This window comes from Diospyros lotus, chromosome 7 (genome assembly GCF_014633365.1).
Source record: "Diospyros lotus cultivar Yz01 chromosome 7, ASM1463336v1, whole genome shotgun sequence".
Lineage (NCBI taxonomy): Eukaryota > Viridiplantae > Streptophyta > Magnoliopsida > Ericales > Ebenaceae > Diospyros > Diospyros lotus.
The window spans coordinates 23,362,375-23,379,924 of NC_068344.1; the positions used below are offsets into that span (position 1 = coordinate 23,362,375).

The following is a 17,550-nucleotide window of genomic DNA, read 5'->3' on the forward strand; positions in this document are numbered from 1 at the left end:
GACTAAAGCGCTTCCAAAATCAAGGCTGGAATTCCTAAGGATGAAGCTTGGCATGTCCCAGGCAAACCTCAAGGAGGAGTGTCAGAACTCGTGAGAGTTTGCCTTAGAAGTTTGAAAAAGTCTTAGTTAGACTTAGTCTTTGTTACTGTTTCAGATTCTTGCTCCATATTTTTCTATTTTCAGGTAGCAAAAGTAGGGCCAATAAAATTGGATTGTAGTTGAGATTTTTTAGCACTTTCAGATTGGTTGTAAGCCTATAAATAGGCATTCTCATTTATGAAATTTGTTGAGCCTTTCTTCATTTTACTCAAAATTCTCTCTGCAAGTTCTGTTTTTTAATTTAGTTTATATTGCAACAGAAAAGAGGGTAATGTTGAGGAAGAAATTAGGGTGAGCGATGAGAAGTTTAGGTTGAGTGACTCAAATGATGAGGACTGGTTGGAGAACAATAATGCAGTTGATAGTAAGAGTAGTGATTCTGAACATGGGGATGATAATAAAGATATTGAGGTAGATGTTGAACGCCCAGAATGCAGAGGGAATTCAGCTTAGTTTAGGTGATGATTCAGATAGTTCAGCTTTGAGTTCAAGCCCATTTGATAACTCAGAAGAGAGAGACAAGTCTGATAGTGATGAGGTCCATGAGGATGGTAATTTGAAAACTAAGAGGAACATAGATCCTCTCAACGGAGTTAGGGGCAAAGTTTTTGAGAGTTTAGATTCTAGTGCTTTTGAGTTCACATTGGGTATGGCATTTTACGGAAACACTTAGGGATTTTGCAGTTAAGGGTGGCTATGATGTTTGGAGATTCAAAAATGATCATGATAGGGTAATTGCAGCATGTAAGGGTCAGGATTGTAAATGGAGAATACATGCAAGTGTGCTTCCAGACAAAAAGACATTTATGGTTAAGACATTAAAGGATGAGCACACATGTTTGAGGACCATTACTCACTATAATGCAACCCTAGCTTGGATAGCAAAGAATATGAGAGAGTTTCTTAGGTCTAATCCTAATATGAAAATAGATTTATTGTCTAATGAACTGCTTAGGCAGTATGGTATACAGGCCAAACAGTGGAAGTTGAATAGCAAAGGTTATGACAAGGATTGAGAATGAAGGAACACATACTCAGGATTTTGGCAGACTTTATGCATACACTGAGCAACTTAAGAAGCCCAATCCTGGTATGGTGGTCAAATAAGCATACCAGGACAAAGCTGACTTTGATTCAGCACCAACACTCAAAAGGGTTATTGTGTTTTTTGGAGCATATCATACCTGGGTTTTTAGAAGGCTGAAGGCCTTTCTTTGGTGTTGATGGCTGCCACCTGAAAGGGCCTTTTGGGGGAGTTTTATTGTCAGCGGTGGCACTTGATGGCAACAAGGGGATTTTCCCATTGGCCTTCTGCATTGCTGAGTCTGAGTGCTATGACAATTGGGCATGATTCTTTGATGCCATGATAACCTGCATTGGGCCAGATAACAAAGGAGTTCCATATGCAATGATGTCAGATGGGCAAAAGGTAAATGTTTTGGCATCATAAAATAACTTACTCTGCTTTAAATACTGTGGGCACTAACTTCTTGTTATGTTTATACTTTGGACACGGTCTAATTAATGCCATTGCTGATTTTTACCCAACATCAACACATAGAAGTTAAAGTCATCTTTATGCTAATATGAAGAACGGGCATCCGGACTTGCATAAAGAGGTATTTTGGAGTTGTGCAAGATCCACAAACCAGCATGAGTTCAAATGTGCAATGAAGAACTTAAAGAACAAGAAGCAAGAATGTAATGACTGGTTTGCGAACAAGGATGTGAGGTCATGGCCTAGGCATGCCTCCCATGCTTAGTGCAAATCAGAGCACTGCACCAACAACATGACAGAGAGTTTCAATCTAAGTTCAGATCTCAAAACCAAATCAAAATCATTGATAACATAAGGCAAAAATTAATGGTCAGAAAGCATAAGAGAGGTATGCAAAGGGGTGTGGATGGAATGGGAAAGTCACTTCTGATTGCAAGAAAAGGCTCAACAAGCTTGTTAGGCATGCAAGGCATTGCAAGCTTTTAACTGGAAGGGATAAGAACTATGAACTGCAGGAGGGTGCCATCAACTTTGTTGCGAACCTTAAAACAAACACCTGCAGCTGCAACTGGTAGACCATCTCAGGTTTGCCTTGCAAGCATGCAGTTCTGGCAATTCTGTACAAGAGAGGCAACCTTGAGGACTACTGCCATGATTACTACTCCATTGAGGGGTACCTCAAGACCTACAATGGAGTAGTTCATCCATTTCCTAGTGCTGAAATTGGAGCTCAGCAAAGAAAGAGAAAGGATCTTACCTCCTCCTCTTAAGAGAAGAACAGGCAGGCCTAGAAAGAACAGAAAAAGGGAGCAAGTTGAGCATAAGATGCTCATCATGTAAGCAGTTTGGACACAACAAACGTACATGCCAAGGAGGTCCAGTGAAGGCTAAAAGACCTAGAAAGGAGAAGAATGTTGCTGCAAATACTGTAGAAAAATAGGAGAAGAACAGTGGAAAAAGTCTCTGTATTCTCCTATCAATATGCATGGGATTACATTCCCTATTAATAGGGAAGAGGACTACAACTTTAGGAAACTATAGATTAGGAAACTACAAACAAATGGAAACATAATCTATACACTGTACAAGGAAACAAAAGATGCAACACAAAATTAGGAAATCTCTAAAATTGAACAGCTTTCTAAATATGGAGGATAGTATCAGGGCTGATTTTAGAAAGCTCATTCCATACTTCCGTGATTTGTACATCATTCCATACTTCCATGAATTATTCAACACTCCCCATCAAACTAGTGAATGAATATCCATCATTCTCAGCTTGCTTGTAAGTTCTTCAAATCTTGTGATAGGCAATCCTTTTGTTAATAAATCAGCTAGCTGATTTTCTGAAGAGACAAAAGGTATACAAATCACTTTAGCTTCTATCTTTTCCTTGATAAAGTGATGATCAATCTCAACATGCTTAGTGCGATCATGTTGCACCGGATTATGTGCAATACTGATTGTTGATTGCTGATTGATTGTCACAAAGTAATTGCATAGGACCATTGATAGAAACCTTCGGATCATCCAGCACAATCTTCAACCAAACTCACACAAGCCAAGTGCCATAAGCACAAAACTCTGCCTCAGCACTAGACCTAGCTACTACACCCTATTTTTTACTCCTCCAAGACACCAAATTTTCTCCCAAAAACACATAGTAACCTGTAACAAACCTTCTACCCATAAGGGAGCCTCCATAATCAGTATCAATGTAGCCTAGGACCTCCAGTTCCTTCCTTGATTTGAATAATAGACCCTTTTCCAGAGTTGCTTTAAGATAACACAGAATTCTTCTAACAGCTAGCATATGTTCTTTAGTAGGATGATACATGAATTGACTCACAAGGTTGACAGCAAATGCTATGTCAGGCCAAGTGTGAGAAAGGCAAATTAATCTACCTACTAACATTTGGTATCTCCCCCGATCAACCACTGGATTGTCACTGTGACCTAACTTCAAGTTAGGTTCCAAAGGTGTGCTAGTTGCTTTGCCACCAAGCATCTCGGTCTCTTCCAACAAATCCATGGTGTATTTTCTTTGGGAAAAAAATGTACCTTTCTTAGACTGGGAAACCTTTATCCCCAAGAGGTACCCAAGTTTGCCAAGGTCCTTGATATCAAACACACAGGCCAAATGCTCCTTTAGTAACTTCTATTCACCACAGTCATTTCCAGTGACAATTATGTCATCTACATACACAAGTAAGGCTATTAGAGTACATCTCTTAGAATGCTTGATAAATAAAGTGTGATTCCCTCTGCTTTGCCAATACCCCATTTCTTTCATTACTCTTGAGAATCAATCAAACTAAGCCCTAGGAGACTACTTTAGCCCATAAAGGGATTTCTTTAATCTGCAAACATAACCTACATCAACTCCATTAGTAAATCCTGGTGGGAGTTCCATAAAAACCTCTTCCTCTAAGTCACCATGCAGGAAGGCATTTTTGACATCTAACTGCATCAATTCCCAACCATAACAACTAGCCAAAGAGAGTAGAATCCTTACTGTAGTCATCTTAGCCACAAGTGCAAAAGTTTCCAAATAATCTATACCGTAAGTTTGAGTGTAGCCCTTGGCAACCAATCGGGCTTTGTACCTTTTCAATGTTCCATCAACATTATATTTCACATTGAACACCTATCTGCACCCTACCTGTTGAACCCCCTTTGGTTTAGGCACAATTTCCCAAGTTTTATTCTTTTCCAAAGCCCTCATCTCCTCATGCATAACTTGTACCCAATTCTTGTAATGCCTCTTCTACAATTTTAGGAATAGCTATGGAATCAAGAGAGGTTAGAAAACTCTTGTGATTTGGGACAGCCTGTGATAAGAAACGAATTAGGCAATAGGGTGTTGTGTGCAACTCCTAACCCCTTTTCTAATAGCAATAAATAGATCCAAATCAAAAGGTATAGGATTAGAACAATTAATGGATTGAGAATCATCAAAGGGCTGAGTGAGTTCCAAACCTGACTAAGGAATAGATGATGGGCCTTGATTAACACATGGATTGGGTTGTTCCTTCCTCTTGTATACAAATAGTGAGCCCTTGAACTTGACGGGAGACATTTTGGTCAGAACAGAGGGTGGAGAATCAGGAGATGTTTGCTGGTCTCCTATTTCTATTGTCTTTGAATTAGAAAGAGTAGGTAAAGTTGAGAGATTAGGAGGGGAATGTGGTTGATATGGCTAAGACACTTCCATGATAGGTAAATCATGATCACTAATAGCTGTAACCTCCCCCTTAGGACTAGAAGTAGAAGACTGGAAGAAAGACTGATTCTCCACAAAGATGACATCCTTAGAAACAAGAATTTTTCGAGTAAGAGGGTGGTAGCACTTGTACCTTTTTTGGGTAGGAGAATACCCCAAAAAGACACATCTAAGGGCTCGAGGATCAAACTTGTCCCTATGACATTTAGAGACATGAACAAAAGCTACACACCCGAATACCTTAAGAGGAAGGAAGGTATGAAGATCAGTTTTTGGGAAGTAGGAAGAAAGACATTGAAATGGGGTAAGCTAGTTTAGGACTCTTGAGGGAACCCTATTGATCAAGTAGATTGCAGTCAGCATTGCCTCACCCCCCGAAAGATTTAGGGACTGAATGTTGATGTAAGAGTGCCCTAGCAACATTTAGGAGATACCTCATCTTCCTCGCAACAATTCCATTTTGCTGAGGGGTTTTAATACAAGAGAATTCATGAATAATTCCCTCTTGTTGGAAAAAGTGATTAAGGTGATGATTAAAATATACTCTTGCATTATCAATTCTGAATATTTTGAAAGAGACCCCAAATTGAGTGAAAATCATCCTATGAAACAAGGGTAGGATAGTGTTGATGGCTGCTTTGTCTTTTAGTAAATACACCCATATCATCCTAGTGCAATCATCAATAAATGATACAAACCACTTAACCCCAGAACAATTGGGAACTCTAGAAGGCCCCCCTACATCAGAATATACTAAGGAGAAAGGAAACAAATAAAGTTTATTGCTAACAACATAAGGTACTCGATAGTGTTTAGATAGCTGACACACATCACAATGAAAGGAATTGACATCAACACCTTTAAATAGATTTGGGAACATGGTCTTTACTAAAGTAAAAGGTGGGTGCCCTAATCTAAAATGCTGAGACCATACATCAGAGTGAGTAAAGGAGTGAGAAAGGCTAGAATGGTCTCCTGCAGGTAGCTCTTTGCTTCTTTGTAGGTAGTACAACCCATTCAATGCCTTAGCAGCACCAATCATCTTCCTTGGTATTAGATTCTAAAACACATAGCCATGAGGTGAGAAATTCACACTGCAATTAAGGCTTTGGGTAAGCTTGTCAACAAAAACTAAATTGGTGGAAAGGCTTGGTACATACAAGACATGTTGGGTAGGTAAAGATGGGTTCAAACGGACATTTCCTTGCCCAACTATAGGAATAGATTGGCCATTAGCAATAGTGATTTTTCTGGAGCCGATTATTGGTTCATAGGTTTTAAAAAATTTCAAATTAGGTGACATGTAGTCAGTTGCTCCAAAATCTAAATTCATAGTTCATTCCTAGCTGTATATGAGGCAAGTGAAAGCTCAGAATTAAGGCACGTACCTGCTTGAGTTAAGGAACATTCATCTTGGACAGTTTTAAGGAAAGATTTTAGCTTCTCAATCTCTTCTACATTCAATTCTCCTAGGTCTAAGGAGGCTATAGAGTTGGCCTTTCCAGTTTTCTCCTTCATTTCTTTAGTGGAGAGAAAGGCTCTTCCTTGATTCTTTGGTTACAAGTTCTTGAAACCTCCAACTTTGTGTAGTACTATCTCCTTACCATGCAATTTGAAGCATGTACCTCTTGTATGTCTAGGCTTTTTGCAGAACGAGCACCAAAGCCCCTCCTTTGCCTACTTTGATGAGGATTGCTCTCTGCCTAGCAAAGGCTTTATCCATGTCCCCTGCACCTTGTTAGTCACCATAGTTGATCCCTCCATGCCATGATCAGAAAGCATGGTTGTTCAAGAAGAATAGGGAAGAAAGGTGTTGGGTTGGCCAGAAGAAAAATGGCAATGACACAAAAAGCAAGGCCAATTATCGACAATGGAAATTGATTGAGAAAGAGCCCAAGAATGGTAATGAAGGCCAAATCAGAAAGGCTATGGTGATGAAGGAAAACAAGAAATAGTAGGAAGAACAGAGGTCAACAATGAAGGCTAACAGGAAAACAGCAAACAATCATAAAAGGCTCTAATACCATGTAGAAAAATAGGAGAAGAATAGTGGGAAAAAGTCTTTGTATTCTCCTATCAATATGCACAGGATTACATTTCCTATTAATAGGGCAGAGGACTACAACTTTAGGAAACTACAAACAAATGGAAACATAATCTATACACTATACAAGGAAACAAAAGATACAACACAAAATTAGGAAATCTCTATAACTGAACAGCTTTCTAAATATGGACGATAATATCAGGGCTGATTTTAGAAAGCTCATTCCATACTTCTGTGATTTGTATATCATTCCATACTTCCGTGGATATCATTCCATACTTCCATGGATTATTCAACAAAGACAGTCCAGAGAAAGAAAAATAGGTCTAGAGTGGAGATAGGTGCTTCAAGCGCTGCACATGGGGCTGCTGCTTCTAAGGTATACGAAACCCTAGCCCTATTTGTTTAGTCTCATATTTACACATTAATCAATCACTAATGTTGTTAATTTGTCATTATAGGTTCAAAGTAGTGGGGCAAGCTCTTCACAAAATTTCAACCACTCAAGCATCTTTCCATGGAGGACAGCAGTAGCCAGCTTTGTATATGGGATGGACCACATTTTTTGACATTTTTTAGCTGTGAAATGTCACATTTTGTCAATGTTTTGTAACTGTATTCAGATCTGATTTTTATCTAAAATAGAACCCTAAAGCATTGTTGTATGAGGGTCATTACTTAGTTGATTTTTTGGAAAACTTGCGATTAAGGCAGCTCAAATGTCACTTTGAGATTTGATTAATGTTAATCCTTATTCATCTCCAAAATTTGTGTTGACTGATAGTTAAATTTTGTTCAATAATCATAATCATTTATTTGGCAGCATAACTGTGTCCACTTTGTTAATTAAACATGTATAGCAATGTACTGTAACTCCATCTCCCCAACCTTCTATTGATCTGGAACCCATTTAGAGAAGAGAGAGAGAGAGAGAGAGAGAAGGGGGGGGGGGGGGGAATTTGCTTAATCTTTTACAACTTTTCTTTTTTTCCTGTTAAGAGGAAGGGCATTAGTGGGATTATTGGCAAGTTATTTTAGGGCCCATTTGTCACATTAGCAATTTACTAACAGAATTGGAACATAGGAGGGTAATAAATGTGGCTCCAAAACACAAGGATGTGATCACAAATTTCACCTAACCTCCAGGGGGGATAGTAATTTACCCAACAAAAATTTGAACACTAACATTTAAAAACTGATAAACAAAAATCAAACGGGGCATAAAGGACATTTTTTATTAAAGTAATCTAAATTCCATACCTGGAGATCCATCTGAATTGAGTGGAGAAGAATGCCCGCATTTCATCAAATAATAAGTTGCTCCCACCATTCAAATATCAAGTAGCAGGTTTTTCACCCCACGATTAAGACCTCCTAGAATGGCATCACCCTATAAATAAGGACCATGACTTTTGGTCCATTTCATCAGACAAAAACATTATCCTGTAAACTACATAAGCTATAAACACACTGAAAACAGGAGCAAAATATTTGATCATGAATAAATACATAAACAACTCGTGCCACCCCTTATTTCCAGTTTCACATCCACATTTCACCAAAACACAGCTAGACATAATGAATTTATTTGAGTATTGAACAAGCTAGATTCATCAGAAATGTTGCCAATCAAAAATATACAGGAACAATTACCTTCCAAAAAGCATGTGGCGTTAGCCAAAATAAGGCTTCAAAATTTCACCTGCATGAAAACCAGCTACAATCATGACCATTTTTCCCCTTGGGCAGAAAATTCAGAAACTGCCAGAAAAATGAATGGAAACACAATTTGAAAATAACACAAAAGCACTTATTTTCTTGTTTAAGCAAGTTACTTGCTGTAACTGCAAACATAAAGAAACTAAGTAAATCTGTTTATTCCTCCTTTTCACATACCAGTATAAAGTGTTTCAAACAAAAGGAAACAGTATTTACACTGAGGTAAGAGAGCACTAAGCACTATTTTGGATGATTTGAAAACTAAATTTCAACGAATTAGCTTCTTCTTTTTTTTATCAAAGTCAGTGAAGAAGCATTTGCGTCATCAGTTTACCAATAATCTCTAACTGCACTCATAAACAATAAGTATAAAATCAACACAAAGTGAAAAGAACTTCCTCCTGTTAGAATTTCACATAGGAAAATTAAATCGAAGCTGTAGTTAAATGAACCATATATTAGAACACAAAATGTACAACCACAAAACCACCAATAATGAGCACTACATGATGCCCCAGATAGAGAAACTAATGAAGATTTAGGGTTATTAAATGTTTTTGTATTAGGAGTTTCCATGTTGTACAAGTTCCATAATATCAACTATGTGATGGAACACAACCGTATCAACTATCTTCATTCACTATCATTTCATGAACCTTTTTCACATGAAGATGGTATTAGAGCTTTATTACATCATTTCTTCACTAGAGGGTTGCATCAAGAAGGATATCCGGCAAAATTTTACTATATTATTCTTCTGCATGGATTTGTAGAGCCAATGTGACTCTTAGAACTTGACTGACATTATGAACATCATGTCACTGACCCCAACTTGGTTAGGATAAGGTGCAATTGCCAATTGATGACAATAATGATGATAGTAGGAGTTAAGTTTTATCTGAATTTTGATATTTAGATTTTAGATTTAGATTTAAGATTCTTCTAATTTTTACTTATTTGTTAGAATAATTATAGCTAAGGTAATTATGCTAGGATATTTACTTATTTATCATATTTTGTATACATTTTAGATTCTTAGACAATCTTTTAATTAGCTTTATCTTTTATTTATTAAGATAAATGTAGTTAGATTAATTATGCTATAGTTAGGATTGGATTTTAGCCTACAAAAAGGCTTATGATGTAATCAACAACCCTTTTTTGATGATATTGAATGCAATTGTGATATTCTCTTCATGAAACCTCTCCTCTCTTTTTCTCTCTGGATTTTGCTTTTTCTCAACTTCTTCTTCTTTATCTCTTTTCTTTCTTTTTTATTTTCGGCAATCTTTTTTGTTTTTCCCACATCAAATTGCTATCTTTTTCTATTATTCTGCATCAGAAACTCTAAACAATAATGGCTTAGTAGTCAGGATTACACAACCTACACTACAACCAATCAGTATCATCAAGTCTGTTTGGCATCTGTTTCTACTTCTTCCCTGTATTGTCTCTTTAGGATCTGTTTCTGCTAGCTGGTACTCTACTGTTACTGCAGATTCTTCTTTAAAAGTTCTGAAAGACACTCAACTTTCTCAGTGAAGTTAATCCAAAGATCACCACCTTGTTTTTTATCTCAAACTGAGGGGGGATGCATTTCCTGCAGCTTTGTATATTACCATGAATTTGCACTCTAATGGCCCATTTGATAGGCCTTTCATTCTCAGTTTTCATTTTCATTATTTTGATAACAAAAACACAGGAAATGGTGTTTGTTAACTTGTTCTCATTTTCAATTCAAAAATATTGAAATGTTTTGAGAACAATAAAAAGGTATTTTTGTAATTTTCATTTTCTTCCCATCCCCCATCCTCTCACTGCTGGAAACCAAGGTCAACAGAGGGGGGTCCACTGACCCTCCCCTGCCAGTCACCAATTGCCAAAGAGTCCCATAACTCCCAGAGGCATTTGAGGCTCTGGGAGAAAGGATAAGTGAGAAAAAATATTTAAAAAAAAAAAATCAAACAAAAAAATGAAAACAAACCATAGTTGTCAAACAAAATTTGAAGTTTTCACTTCTAAAAATCAAAACAGAACAAAAAACTAACTATCAAGCAGGCCCTAAGCGAAAGGGCCACAATGCCAGTGGTAGCCATTTTAGCAGCCCACCAGGGCAGATAAGAACATAAAAATGCAAGTTTTCCAGCCAAGTATTGAACCTAATAGCCACTGGACAAATTAAACAAGCATTACCTGCATCCAGCTGTTATATTATCAGTGAATCTGAGTGTCATGTCGCTAGGAGTAATAGAGGGGCAATAATGTAATAGGAATATAATAGTTGTTAGGAGGTATTTTGCAATTCGTTAGGATTACAATGTACTACACATGGGTGCATGGGCTAAGGCCAAACGGTTGTATTGCACATGGGTGCAAGGGCTGTGAGGCTATAAATAAGCCACTGCTGTAGGAGGGTAATCATGTTTGAATTGTTGAATAAATTCTCTCATTTTCCTCTCTTGAATTCTCTCAATCTCCCTCCAATTTCCCTCTAATCTCTCTCAATTTCCCTCTCTTTCTCTCAGTTCTCGCTAATCTCCCTCTCTATTTTGTTCTTCCCTAATTTCCTCTCATTTCTTCCAATCTAACTCCTCAATTCCTTCCAATTACCTTTTAAACCTATCATGGACCCTAGATCCATGACAATTGGTATCAGAGCATCATTCCTCAATGGTTTTCTTGTTGATTAATTTCTGACGAAAAATGATAGCTGTTGTCCGACAGAATTGACTCTTAGAATTTGATTCCGACGCAAGGAGGATTAATTCTCGAAATTTGGAGACGACTATGGAAACCGAAAGCAGTGGCATGTGAAGGCAAAGCAAAGTCGATGACCCTCGACCATTGAGTTGCAATCTTGGTTGTTGTTCCCTGGCAGCTGGGTTTAAGTTGTTGCATGTGATAACGGAGAGCCAGCAAAGTTCAACAAACGTCAACAGTGAGGCGTGAAGCAGATCCCAACAAATTCATGTGAATTCCGACACTCCTTGGACGGTGATTGGGTGAGCAATTCTCTTGGGTTGATGTGAGGCTATTGTTGCCTGGAAATTTTGGGCACTCTTGTCCTAGTTTTGAAGAGGAAGATAGCCATTAATTCTAGAAATTAGATTCTGATACATGGAGGTGATTGACAACAAACATGCAATCGTTTCCGATCTAATTCTAAGGGTTATTGCTAGTCGACGTGATTAACTCCATCAGTGATTTTGGCAATTCAATGCAGCTGATTCATCAGTCAATTGAATTCTCGGAAGAATTGCAACAGAGCCAATGACTCTCTACAAATTTAATCGAGTCATTGCTGCTCGAAATGGAAGGGTGAAGCGAATATGACAATTTAGGAAGCCATTTCATAAACTACAGTAGCGATCGGCAATCCATATTCAAATTGTGTAGGCGTATTCAGCTTCATTGATTCCGGAAGATGAAGTTTTGGAAGTGAGTTTATAGGTGTCTGCAACGATCGCTTCTCAATTCCGGCAGTTAATAGCAGCTATTTGATCCTCAGTAGAAGCATCCAGAGTTGTTCATCGGCTGGCGATCCCATCAGTGATTTGAATTCTGATGGCGAATGATATCAGGGTGAAACCAAGAGGATCGCAATTGCAGCAAGTAACAACAACGATGACGGAGAGGCAAATCCATGCTTGATTTGTAGAATCGGCAATGGATAGGAAACTAGACAGTGTTGTCAGTTTGCTGCAAGAGGAGATCAATCACAGGCGTGAAATTATAGATGAATCTAGAAATTAGATAAGGGACCAATACATGATAATGTTCGCCAGACAGAATCAGGTTAGATTACCTAATTGTTTGCTTTCCAAAGAATATTCTGATCCAATTATTATAGAGAAGCTACCAAATCCTACGATTGATCCTTACTCTCCTCGAAGAAATGGGTCAGATCCTATCTCAGTAGGGAATCCTTACCTTACTCGTCCATGGAACCATAACTCCATTAACAAATCTCAAAATCCAACATAGGGAGACAAAACGGTTGTTTCAGAATGGGATGTTGGAATGTCTAGGGCAGAAAACGATAATAAGAAAGACGTGGTTAAGGAAGCATTACTACCTCAGGAGTTCCCTAAAATGCAACAGTCTAAGAAGGGGTCAAAATTGTGGGAAAACGATTCATTGCGTACCTCTGATTTTGACCAGAAGAAATATTCTGATTTAAGCAGCAATGACAACAAGGATGAGTGTAATATTGGAAATAATATTGACGATGAAAAGCATTATCTAGAGGGAAGCTATAACGATCCAATAGTTGGGACAACAAATACGAAGGAACAATCTGATTCCTTTGGAAAATAAGTTCTTGATGAGGATGTTCCAAGTGATAATGATGGAAGTCCAAAACAAGGGATGATTGATGCAATCAATCAGTTGGCAAGAATAACTGAAGGCAACAAGGAATTTCTGGAAGGGAAGAGGAATTCTGCTACAGTGATTAAGAAGTTAAAAGTAGAAGTACTACCTCAAGATGCAACTACTGAAAGGCTAAAAGAGGAAATTGGGGCAGTATTTGATGAAGTGACGGAGGAAGCCAAGGCCAATTCGTTACCTCTGGTGACTAGTGCAGGGACTGAAGGATTGGATGGTATCCTGGATCAAAATTCTATAAGAAATGGAATTGATTGTGGAGTTCCTAAGGATATTGTTCCATTGCCTATGGTTTCGGATAATGCTAAGGATTCCTTAGCTAACAATAAAGTGAAGACAACACCAGCAAGAGGAAGTCTTACTGATCCTAAACGATGTCGCCATGTTGCTGTCATTTCCGAAAATGCAAGCCAGAATTCAAAATGTGCAAACCAATTTTTTATGCTGGTGGTAACAGAGGTAACCAAAGCAGGTGTTTCAGGGGAGCAGGACAAGCTCGCTGAAAAGAGAGATGTTGATTTCTCTTCTGGCCAAGGGAAATCTCCTATGAGTTATGACCCTATTAGGCATTCTCTCCATCAACAGCAGATTCAAAGTTGTGAGGAATCTTGGAGACCGGTTGTAGCTGGAGGAAAGCTAAGAAAGATAGCTGCAGAAGTTAAAAGTTTGGTCGTGGAGAATAAAGTTGTTGCTGCTTTGTGCGTTATTGCTACAGCTGGTCGATTGGGATTTTTGCCTACTACAATGAGGGATGGAGTGATGATTGGAATTGATGCTGTAGCAACTCCTAGACCTGACATTTCTACATTGTTGCATTTAAAGACGTTTGCAAATATTGTTGCAAATGGTGACAAAATATTAAAGGAAGTTGTGGTCACAGTTAGCCAATCTTCTAGATGTGCACTAACTCCACATTGAAGAAACTGTGGTGGGGAAAGTTGGTAAGGACAGCAACCGGAAAATTTCGGCTACTCTCTTTGACCAATGGAGAGTGATCGATTTTGGCTTTGTTCCAGTCGAGGTGGACATGAGAACCACTACAAATTTGTTATGCATACAAAGGTTTTTCAAAACTTCTCCATCCAAGTTGTGGAAGAGAAGGAAAAAACATATTGGAAGCTGTGGAGGATTGGCATTTCTTGGCGACAAGAAATGTTTTAAGGTAGGGGGAATTGTCATGTCCCTAAGAGCAATAGAGGGGCAATATTGTAATAGGGATATAATAGTTGTTAGGGGGTTTTTTGCAATTTGTTAGGATTATAGTGTACTGCACGTGGGTGCATGGGCTAAGGCCAAATGGTTGTATTGCACATGGGTGCAGGGGCTGTGAGACTATTAATAAGCCACTGCAGTAAGAGGGTAATAATGTTTGAATAATTGAATGAATTCTCTCATTTCTCTCTCTTGAATTCTCTCAATCTCTCTTTAATTTCCCTCTAATCTCTCTCAATTTCCCTCTTTTCTCTCGGTTCTCCCTAATCTCCCTCTCTGTTCTGTTCTTCCCTAATTTCCTCCCATTTCTTCCGATCTAACTCCCCAATTCCTTCCAATTACCTTTTAAACCTATCATGAACCCTAGGTCCATGACACTGAGACATTAAGAGACACAAAAATTTAACAAAGAAAAGAAAATGCTCAATGATATTTTCCAATATATTTTATTTTCTCTAGTTGTACTCAAAACGTGGCACAGAGCACATTTGGGAAAAAATAGCCAATCTAATTGATCTCCATAAAACAAAAAAACAATTAGCCCTTCTCATGCATGCAAAAGTTCAGTGTTTTTCATATTAGATGTTATCATAATGACAAGCACAGACCTTTTTATTCTGGCAAGTAAGAGTGTATACATAAACAAGCACCCAAGAGGGGGTGAATCCTTTACAAGAAGTATCGGCCACAAGTTGCTCAATAAATGACGACTAAGAGTTTGCCCATGCCTGAAGTTGGTAATTCCAACTAGAAGATAATGATGTTTCAAAAACTCATTAGTACATGGACATTAAAAATGCAGACATTAGGCTTCTATCTTTGTCGGTTGATATTCAAATTATTGTTGCAATTTCAATCCCAATGTTATGGGCTCAGTCAAGGTGGTTTCATTTAGTGGGCAGGTCTATCAACGTTACACACATGGATGCAAGAAAAACAGAGCACATTAGTTTTAGTTTTTTTTTTTATGGCAGTTTGTTTTTTTAGTTTCAGTTTTCTATTACAGTTTCACTTCAGTAATATTTCAGTTACTTTTCTACATCAATTTCACCTTCCCATGAAATCTCCACATGCAGCTATAAACATGGAAGGAGTTTTAGATAGGTGATTATTTAGTTTTGTTTTTTAAATTTAATTGTACTCAAAAGAAGGGAAGTTAATGGACGTATTATGCAGAATTCCTTCAAGGTTGAGTTCCATAAAACTCTGAGATCAAAGATCTCTCTCCAAAAAGCTCTTAATTGCAGTTTACTGGGAAGAGAAAAATAGTAGGCCACAAGTGTAGGAAAACACAAAAACACAATCTTTCTATTAATCCTTTCATCAAAGTTCAAGTGCATCACCCTATAACCTGATCAGACTCAGGACAAGGAATTGGAATTGCAGCAGTTGTTGGCAGAAGATACCAAAGTTTTCAATGAGCCAACCAGACTGCCCACACCTGGGTCATATGATTATAAAATCATTCTAGAGCAAGGAACAAGACCCATTGCGGTGCAGCCTTATTGCACACTTAAAAAGATGAAATAGAAAGGCAGCACACTAAATGATTAGCACTAGACATGGTTGTCAAAAGCGCAAGGCTCTTTGAGGCACAAAGAGTGTTTGGGATCGAGGCACGAGGCGCAAGGCAAAGTGCAAGCTCCAAGCACATGAGGTGCATATATGTTAAAAATATGTATAGAATACTTATACAATATTATTTTCAATTTAAAATAATTAAGAGAAACTACTTTATATATTAAAAGCAACAGGAAAAAATAAAAAGAAACAGAAAAGAAATTAGTTGAATTGAGACTGAAAAAAAAAGAAAAATTGAATACATATTTTCAATATAATACTTATATATAAATTAGTTAAAACTGAAAAGAAACAGAAAAATCGAAGAGAAATTGAAACAGAAAAAACAAAAGAGTCTCACGTGTACTGTAGCACCACATAGAAAAATCTTAAGTAAAACAACACAAACCAACAGGGAATACAAAAGTGGTAGCCGGGGGACATTTGCTAGCCTCTGGTGACCCTGAGAAAGAAAGCACGTGGCCAGCAAAGAGTCTCACATGCCCACACGCCGCACCTGTACATCAGTCCATAAGACTCACACACATATCACTGCCAGCATGTGAGAGGTCCAATGGCCATCAGGCAACCACTGGCTATGACAGTTTCTTTCTTTAGTTTCAGTTTTCTATGACAGTTTCACTTTACTAATATTTCAGTTTCACTTTCCTATTCCTATGTAAGCTCCATGTGTGGTTATAAACATGGAAGCAGGCTTAGATAGGTGGTTATTTAGTTTTGGCTTTTAAATTCAGTTGTACTTAAAAAGAAGAGAAAGTTAATGAAAGTATTATGCAGAAATTCCTTCAAGGTTGAGTCCCTTAAATCTCTAAATCAAACCCTCAGCAAAAAAACAAACAAACAAAAAAATGCTCTGAAATCTGACAGTTCTCTCCAATGAGCTCTTAGTTGCAGCATTAACTAAAAAGAGAAAAATAGCTTGTAAGCATAGGAAAAACACATAAACACAAACTTCCAATTAATTATTTCCTCGAAGTTCAAGTACATTGCCAAAGACTTAGGACCATAACACCCTGCCATCTAAATTCAGAAGCATAATTAGTTTCCTTTATGTTGGAATAATCCCCCAGCTTTCTAACTCTCAATAACACTCTTCTTCACAACGAAAAATCACTCTCAGAATCGCTCACCTTGATGACACACAAGATTGACGGTAAAACAGAAAACAAGAGCACAATCCGAGAAGCAAGAACACCAAGAAATTTATCTTGGTTCGGTCTTTTAACAAGACCTACATCCAGACTGCCCTAGGCACTTTATCTTCTCTATCTTGAATGAAACTTAAAGAATTACATGCACCAATAATCTCACCAGCCTTATACCCAAAACTGCTGAGAGTTTCCCTACCCAAAATACAAAGATATACCCTCTTAGTACTCAAGTAAAACCTGCGCATACTCCTCTCTCCCTCTCATCCCAAGACAGAATAAAAGCCTATGCTAAAGACTAACACCCAACCTCTATTTATACAGCATAGAGGCGGAAAACAGAAAGCTATTTAAAAAATACCGGAAGTTACAACCAACTAACCGATTTAACAAATCTGCTAACCAACCATTCTAGAAACAATCCTTTTAGAATAAAACAAGAGATATACAAATGCTAACAGCTAAAGAAACTCTCCCGAGATAACCCAAGCTAATCTAATACAAGTGATTACAACAAATTCTCCACCCACTTGATTTGATTTGCTTCCTCAAGAGTTCTTCTTCTGCTACTTGAATCTTCACATGCTGTTTTGATTCTGCTGCCAATCTGACGGAATCAATTTCAAAATATCCAAGC

The 17,550-nt window shown here is 37.9% G+C and overlaps 1 protein-coding gene across 8 annotated transcripts in view; it reads right to left on the reverse strand.

Annotated features, from left to right (window-relative positions):
* Nucleotides 1-17,550, reverse strand: part of LOC127805986 (pentatricopeptide repeat-containing protein At2g16880) — a 39,443-nt gene that overhangs the window by 9,386 nt on the left and 12,507 nt on the right. For 2 of the 8 annotated variants that reach the window (XM_052342899.1, XM_052342898.1), the window contains exons 2-4: nucleotides 8,521-8,569; nucleotides 8,128-8,276; nucleotides 1,284-1,470 (exon numbers count right to left, since the gene is read on the reverse strand). The gene's annotated coding sequence lies outside the window, so the exon portion shown is untranslated. Of the gene's footprint in view, nucleotides 1-1,283; nucleotides 1,471-8,127; nucleotides 8,311-8,520; nucleotides 8,570-17,550 lie in introns of all 8 variants that reach the window. The other 6 variants (XM_052342904.1, XM_052342900.1, XM_052342903.1 and 3 more) reach the window with 5 other exon arrangements.